General features: G+C 42.1%; 1 non-coding gene across 1 annotated transcript; it reads left to right on the plus strand.

Annotated features, from left to right (window-relative positions):
- The first annotated feature begins 1,945 nt into the window (after positions 1 to 1,945).
- Positions 1,946 to 2,049, plus strand: LOC123574798 (U6 spliceosomal RNA). The gene has a single exon (XR_006699986.1). It is a non-coding gene; the product is annotated as a U6 spliceosomal RNA (small nuclear RNA).
- Positions 2,050 to 8,698: the final 6,649 nt, after the last annotated feature.

Here is an 8,698-nt window from a genome sequence, read left to right on the forward strand (position 1 = left end):
CAACAGAGCGAGACTCCATCTCAAAAAAAAAAAAAAAAAATCAGCTGGCATATTGGTGTGTGCCTGTGGTTCCAGCTACTTGAGAAGCTGGGGTGGGAGGATCACTGGAGCCCAGGAAGTTGAGGCTACATTGAGCTGAGATCGTGCCAATGCACTACAGCCTGGGTGACAAAGTAAGACCCTGCTTCAAAAAAAGAAAAAAAGAAAAAGAAAAAGAAAGGAAAATTCCTTTGGAAAGAAAAATCATACCCTGGTGGGGTCTGAGCTGAAGTAGCTCTCCCTTGCACTACTGAGCAGCCATGATTATTTCTGTTCAGAATTATTGAATGTCCCTCCCTCACTTCCACCCCCATAATCATTGACATCCCAAAGACACTGTTTTTTTAATCAATTCAGGCTACTGTGCTATAGACTGCACTTTCACATGGATAATCCCATTCAGTCCTCATGGCAATCCTGTTAAAATGTCTCTAATCCCCCACATTAGTGACAAGAAAACTGAGTAAAATAGCTTGTGTGATTTGTCTTTGTGCTCAATACTTGGTGGGTGTTCTTAGCTACTGTCCTTTGACTGCCACATTTTATTTACTTGTTTTTTTTGTTTGTTTTTGAGATGGAGTCTTGCTCTGTCACCCAGGCTGGAGTGCAATGGCGCAATCTTGGCTGACTGCAACCTCTGCCTCCTGGGTTCAAGCGATTCTCCTGCCTCAGCCTCCCAAGTAGCTGGGACTACAGGCATGTGCCACCATGCCTGGCTAATTTTTGTATTTTTTAGTAGAGGTGGGGTTTTACCATGTTGGCCAGGCTGGTCTCAAACTCTTGACCTCAGATGATCCACCTGCCTCGGCCTCCCAAAGTGCTAGGATTACAGGTGTGAGCCACTGCACTCAGCCTACTTGTTTATTTAGTTATTTATTTGAGACAGGGTCTCACTCTGTTGCCCAGGCTGGAGTGCAGTGGTGTAGGCACAGTTCATTGCAGCCTCAACCTCCTGGGCACAAGTGATCCTCCCACATCAGCCTCTTAAATAGCTGGGACTACAGGGGTACACTACCATATCTGGTTAATTTTTAAATTTTCTGTGGAGCTCAGGTCTCCCTGTGTTTCCCAAGCTGGTCTCAAACTCCTGGCCTCAAGGGATCCTCCTGCCTCATCCTCCCAAAGTGCTGTGATTACAGGCATGACCCACTGCATCTAGCCCACATTAAAAAAAAAAAAAAAAGGATAAAGCAATAAAAACCAGACAATCTAAAACATCAAATAACATCATTCTTCAAGCTTTTGCCAAATAATATACTTTTGTGTTTTTTTTTGAGACGGAGTCTTACTCTGTTTGCCAAACTGGAGTGCAGTGACACGATCTTGGCTCACTGCAACCTCTGCCTCCCTGGTTCAAGTGATTCTTCTGCCTCAGCCTCCAGAGCAGCTGGGATTACAGGTTCGTATCACCACGCCTGGCTAATTTTTGTATTTTTAGTAGAGACAGGGTTTCACCATGTCGGCCGGGCTGGTCTCGAACTCCTGACCTCAGGTGATCTGCCCGCCTCAGCCTCCCAAACTGCTGGGATTACAGGTGTGAGCCACCATGCCTGGCCCAGAATACACTTTTAATTGGATGCTATTTATTACTTGTCTCCTTGTTGAAAGAATATATATTTATGAAATACTGTTTAAAGTAACTTTTTGCATCGTAGGATGATTTTACAACTGTGTGCATCTGTCTGGATATTTTCTTCTCTTTTGGTTTTTTATTTTAATTCCTAAGATATTATCAGCTAGTGATATTTTCTTTAAGCTATTAGCAGATTTACCAATATGTTTACTAGTTCCTTTGCTCACAATTGCACTTGGCTTCCACTTTTTTCTTTGGAGTTCAATTTCTTTCTTTCTGAACATATCATTGAACAGCTCTTTCAGCAAGAATCTGTAAAAAGCAAACTGTAAAAAGCTAACTTTGGCAGCACATATACTAAAATTAGAACAATACAAAGATTAGTGTGGTCCCTGTGAAAGAATGACACACAAATTTGTGATGCAAAAAAAAATCCTTTTTAAAAAATAAACTCAATTTTTTTTTTTTTTCCAGCTAGGGTCTCATTTTGTCATACAGGGCACAGACTGGAGTGCAGTGGTGCGAGCACGGCTCACTGCAGCCTCTACCTTTTGGGCTTAAGCCATCCTCCTGCCTCAGCCCCCAAGTAGGTGAGATTACAAAAGCATGCTACCATGCCTGGCTGATTTTTCGTATTTTTTTGTAGAGACAGGGTTTTGCCACATTGCCCAGGCTGGTCTGAAACTCCAGAGCTCAAGTGACCCACCCACCTTGGCCTCCCAAAGTACTTAATCTTTGTTATGTCTGGAAATGTCTTGAGGGAGAGCGTAAAAGTGTTTGATTCTGTTACTGTTCCTCAGCATTTGGGAGGTGAGAGTCCATAGTCTGGCATCTACTGTTGCTCATTAGAAGTCTGCTAAGTCTAATAATAGCCATGCCTTTGTAAGATAAGCTTTATCATCTCTGGTAACTTTAAGATTTTTCTCTTTGACTTTGATGTATAATTCTACTTCAATGTGTTTAGGTGAGATGTGTTGTTATTTTCGTTTGGCTAGGAGACTTCAATTTGAAAAATCAAATGTTTAACATTTCACTCATTATTTCTCCAAGTATTTCCTCTCCTTTATTTTCTTTATTTGTAACTTCTATTGGATATGTGCGGGGTCTTCTCATTTTATTCTCCACATCTCTGGCTTTTTAAGTTTCCTTATCTTGTTATCTATTTTGCTGCATTTTGGATGCTTTTTAAAATCCAGTTTTCAATTCATTAATTTTGCTTTAGCAGTGTCTAATATACTATGTAATTTGTCTGTTAAGTGCTTTTCACAATGATGGTGGTGATGATGATGATGATGATGATGATGATGATGATGATTTTTGAGACGGAATCTCGTTCTGTTGCCCAGGCTGGAGTGCCGTGGTGCAATCTCGGCTCACTGCAAACTCTGCCTCCCAGTTTCAGTGATTTTCATGCCTCAACCTCCCAAGTAGCTAGGATTACAGGCGCCTGCCGCCATGCCTGGCTAATTTTTGTATTTTCAGTAGAGACAGAGTTTCGCCATGTTGGTCAGGCTGGTCTCAAACTCCTGACCTCAAGTGATCTGCCCGCCTTGGCCTCCCAAAGTGCTGGCATTACAGGCGTGAGCCACTGCGCCTGGCGCACAGTGATTATATTTTTTTACTTCTGAAATTTCTAATTGGTCCTTTTACCACATTGGTACTTTTAAATATAGTGCCCTGTTTATGCCCTAAGGTATCCATTCCTTAAACATTTTAGAGAAACTTCTTTAAACATCTCTGTAGATTGTTCTACTATTTTGAGTTTTCAGGGTATATTCTTGTTTGTTATTTCTGCCTCTCCCTCTTTAGTGGCTCTCGGTGACATCTCCTTATGTGATTTGTAATTTTTCACTTTGAGCATCTATGCAGCAGAATTGTTTCCATAGGAGTTCTGTGTGCCATTTGAAGATGTTTCTAATAGGTCAGTTTCACAATTTGCTATTTCCAAGGCCCTGCAAATCTCACTAACTATGGAAGAGTTTTGTTTTGTTTTGTTGTTTTTGAGATAGAGTCTCACTCTGTCATGCAGTGGCACGATCTCAGCTCACTGCAACCTCCTTCTCTCAGGTTCAAGTGATTCTCCTGCCTCAGCCCCCTAACCCCTGTGGCTGGGATTACAGGTGTGTGCCACCACATCCGGCTATATGGAAGAGTTTTTTTGTTTGTTTGTTTTTTCAGATGGAGTTCCACTCTTGTTGCCCAAGCTAGAGTGCAATGGTGCAATCTCGGCTTACCGCAACCTCTGCCTCCCAGGTTCAAGCAATTCTCCTGCCTCAGCATCCCGAGTAGCTGGGATTACAGGCATGCACCACCACGCCCGGCTAATTTTGTATTTTTAGAAAAAATGGGGTTTCTCCATGTTGATCAGCCTGATCTTGAACTCCTGACCTCAGGTGATCCGCCTGCCTTGGCTTCCCAAAGTGCTGGGATTACAGGCATGAACCACCACGCCCAGCTGGAAGAATTTTTATGTGAAATTTTGAGCTCAAGATTTCTGCACCAGATGCAGAAAATTTTCGGGTGTGTGTGTGCATGTGTGTGCATGTGTGAGTGTGCAGTGCCTGCCTAAGGACATGAATAAATCAGTTATTTCCTTTGGCATTATGTAGGCACAGAATTAGTAGAATGGAGATCACGATTTAAAAATCTGTCTTGTTTTTCTCAAAGCTCTTTCAGCTCAATTTTTCAATTTTGTTTCAAAGTAGTAAAAACTGAGCGCCTCCTTTCATTCCTTTAGGTCGTAAAAAGCAGAATTTGTTGTTTTAAATGAAATCAACAGTTCAATACTTGAGTACTTTTTCATGCTTTCTCTGTTAGCTGTTTCTGTTTTCTCCTCTGGGATGGAAGGCAGTGAGGCTTGAAGAATAGACTTGTTGTCTATAATTTAAAGACTTGATTGGAATGCACTGTGAATTATCCTTATGAAAACATAATGATTCACTGCTTGTTGGGGAATTGGAAACTATTGATTTATGTTCTGCCTCAGGAGATATTGCTTCTCTTTGCGAAGGGTGCATTATAGGGTTTAGTCTGGGTTTGCATTCTCTGTCAACAGGCAGACTATTGCCTACTTTTAAATCTAGGATGCAAGGAAGTCTTCGTTAGCTCTGGCAGGTGAAGTTTTGACATAGAACTGCATATATTCCCACATATTTCCCTCAAATGTTAGCCCATTAGAACAAACTTTCCAGAAAATGACAGATTTCTTTGTTCAAGACATGCACTATCCAATAAGGACGTCACTAACCACATTTCACCTTGTGCACATGTCACCCTTGTGGTCAGTTGGAATTGAGATGCATTGTAAGTGCAAAATACACGCTGAATACAAAAAAGATGTAAAATATGTCATTAATAATTGTTATACGGATTACACGTTGACTATATATATATATATTTTTTTTTTTTTTTTTTCTTTGAGATGGAGTCTTGCTCTGTCACCCAGGCTGGAGTATAGTGGCACGATCTTGGCTCACTGCAACCTCCACCTCCCGGGTTCCAGCAATTCTTCTTCCTCAGCCTCCTGAGTAGCTGGGATTACAGGCATGCGCCACCATACCCAGCTAATTTTTTTGTATTTTCAGTAGAGACAGGGTTTCACCATATTGGCCTGGCTGGTCTCAAACTCCTGACCTTGTAATCCACCTGCCTCGACCTCTCAAAGTGCTAGGATTACAGGCATAAGCCCCCATGCTCGGCCTGATAGTATTTTTGATATATGGCCAGGCATGGTGGCTTTTGGGAGGCTGAGGCGGGTGGATCACCTGATGTCAGGAGTTCGAGACCAGTGTGACTAACATGGTGAAACCCCATCTCTACTAAAACTACAAAAGAATTAGCTGGGCATGGTGGCGCATGCCTGTAATTCCAGCTACTTGGGAGGCTGAGGCAGGAGAATCGTTTGAACCTGGGAGGTGGAGGTTGCAGTGAGCCGGGATCGTGCCATTGCACTTCAGCCTGGGCAACAAGAGTGAAACTCTGTCTCAAAAGAAAAAAAAAATGGGATATATATTAAGTTGAATGAATTATATTGTTCGTCTCACCTGTTTTTTTTTTTTTTTTTTTTTTTTTTCTTTTTTTGAGACAGAGTTTTGCTCTTGCCTAGGCTGGAACTCAGTGGCGCGATCTCAGCTCACTGCAACCTCTGCCTCCCGGTTTAAGCGATTTGCTTGCCTCAGCCACCCGAGTAGCTGGGATTACAGGCACACACTACCACGCCCAGCTAATTTTTGTATTTTTAGTAGAGATGGGGTTTCACCATGTTGGCCTCTACATGCTGGTCTTGAACTCCTTGGCCTCAAGTGATCTGCCTGCCTTAGCCTCCCAAAGTGCTGGGATTACAGGCGTCAGGCACCATGCCTGGCCAATTTCACCTGTTTCTTTTTCCTTTAAAAAAGAATGTGGCTTTAACTGGCAGCTCTGGTGTAATTAAAAAAAAAAAAAAAAAAAAAAAGCGGCTATGTGGCCCACATTATGTTTCTATTGGACAGTGCTGCTATAGAGTGTCCTACAAACAAGGAAACCCATAAATTCTCTAATAAGAACTTCTTTCTGTCTGTCATTCTTTTCCTATACTCCCATTCACCATTTTTTTCCACAATGTCATGATTTTTGGTATAAGTTAATGCTCTACTACTGCAATCTAGGCAAATGTACAGGGGACAGTATCTCACCTGAGTGAAGTCCAAAGGTCAGCATATAGATGAACATTGGATATAATAAAAATTGTCCTTGTAAATATTTTAGGAAGGCCTCAAGCTGTCCCAATCTTTTATGAACTCTCACCCAGTTTTTCCTCTAGCATTAGGGCAGATCATTGTTTTTTCAGGTAGCATTAATAGTTGGAGAAGTACTTGTGTTTGGTACAGTATTACAGCAAAATACTCTTAAATTCAGAATCCCCCTCAGCCTGCAGAGATGCCCAACTATTAGAAGCAGAAGGTTCCTGTGGGTGCCTGAGGTTTACACTTCTTGTTCACTTGGGGTGCACATTCACCGAGTGCCAGAGAGGAGGGCCTTGCCTGCTCTGTTTATTTCTCTCTCTTACCTCCAATCAATTTTTCTCTATTTTCCTAATTTTGTGTTTGGTAAGTTCCAGTAGTTGTATTTACATACCTTAGGATGTAAAGATCTCTCTCTTCCCCAGACCCTGTAGATATATGATTCAAAAGGTATCATTAAAGGCCACAAATGAAATTGCAAAGCTAATGTGAATGTACTTAATGCCACTGAACTGTACACTTAAACATGGTTAAAATGGTAAAGTTATGTTATATATGGCTGGGCACGGTGGCTCATGCCTGTAATCCCAGCACTTTGGGAGGCCAACTCAGGTGGATGGCTTGAGCCTAGGAGTCTGAGACCAACTTGAGCAACATGGCAAAACCTTGTCTTTACAAAAAAAAATTATATATATATATGTATATATATGTGTGTGTGTGTGTATATATATGTATATATATGTATATGTATATATATATAAAATTAGCTGGGTGTAGTGGTGTGCACCTGTAGTCCCAGCTACTCAGGGAGCTGAGATGGGAGGATGGCTTGAGCCCGAGAGGTCAAGGCTGCAGTGAGCCGTGATTGTGCCCCTGCACTCCAGCCCACGCAACAGAGTGAGATCCTGTCTCATAACAAACAAACAAACAAACAAACCCAAAAGTTATGTTGTATATTTTTTACCACAATTTTTAAAAGCCATAATGAAGCATAATTACATCTTGTGGGGAAAGAATGTGGGACTTTGACATCAGACAGAATTGGTGACTGGAAATGTTGCAGATTGAGTTCACTCTTTCCAGACTGCGGATGGGGTCATCCCTGCAGCCCTTCTAGCATGTCTCCTTCAGCTTCCTATTCATTCTGTGGGCTGTTCAATATCCCTCTGACTAAGGCCCCCTTTTTGGGCTGAACTTAGCCAGTTCCTTTTGTTTGCAACCAAAATAGCCCTAACTGATGCACTAGGGTTCAGATCCTGGCTCTACCACATTTAAGCATTTGCTCTTGTGTACATCTTTCTGAATCTTGGTTTTCTCATCTGCAAATTTGCCATCATATCTTCCTTACAGGGTAGAGCCAGGGTAAAAGATAGTATATGTGCCTAGAATTTTAACTCATAGTCCAATGGCATTAGAAAACTAACAAGGGCAGTCTCTTGTCCCCTAGTTTACAGTGGTGAGTTATTCTACCAGAATGTCAAATGCCATATGTGGGAAATGTGGGAATAATGAGGATTTCCTGTTTGTCAAATTTCTATTTGTTTCTGCGCTTCAACACTGTCTCCTCTATACCGATCTTCCCTCAGGGGTTGAGGGGTAACACCATTCATGACACTACAGCATGAAATAGTGGGATGAGGGAAGGAGACAAGAATCTATCTCTCTGAAAATATCTCATCAATGAATAATCAGATGGAAAATTTTAAAAATAAAATTTGTCCAAGCGGGTTTATAGTGAAGTCTTTTAAAATAGCTGACATTGGCCAGGTGTGGTGGCTCACGCCTGTCATCCCAGCACTTTGGGAGGCTGAGATGGGCAGGTCATGAAGTCAGGAGTTCAACAACAGCCTGGCCAACATGATAAAACCTTGTCTCTACTAAAATTACAAAAATTAGCTGGGCGTAGTGGCACACGCCTGTGATCCTAGCTACTCAGGAGGCTGAGGCCGAGAATTGCTTGCAGTGAGCTGAGATCACGTCACTGTGACTCCAGCCTTGGGGGAGAGAGCGAGACTCCGTTTCAGGAAAAAAAAAAAAAATTAAATAAATAAAATAAAATAGCTGACATTGGAAAGAATGACTAATAACTGCTTTAGGATTTCGTCGTTTTTTTTTTTTTTTTTTGAGATGGAGTTTCACTCTTGTTGCCCAGGCTGGAGTGCAAAGGCACGATCTCGGCTCACCACAATCTCCGCCTCCCGGGTTCAAGCGATCCTCCTGCCTCAGCCTCCCGAGTAGCTGGGATTACAGGCATGTGCCACCACCCCGGCTAATTTTGTATTTTTAGTAGAGACGGGGTTTCTACATGTTGGTCAGGCTGGTCTTGAACTCCCACTCTCAGGTGATCTGCCTGCCTTGGCCTCCC

The sequence above is a fragment of the Macaca fascicularis genome, chromosome 7 (genome assembly GCF_037993035.2).
Source record: "Macaca fascicularis isolate 582-1 chromosome 7, T2T-MFA8v1.1".
NCBI lineage: Eukaryota > Metazoa > Chordata > Mammalia > Primates > Cercopithecidae > Macaca > Macaca fascicularis.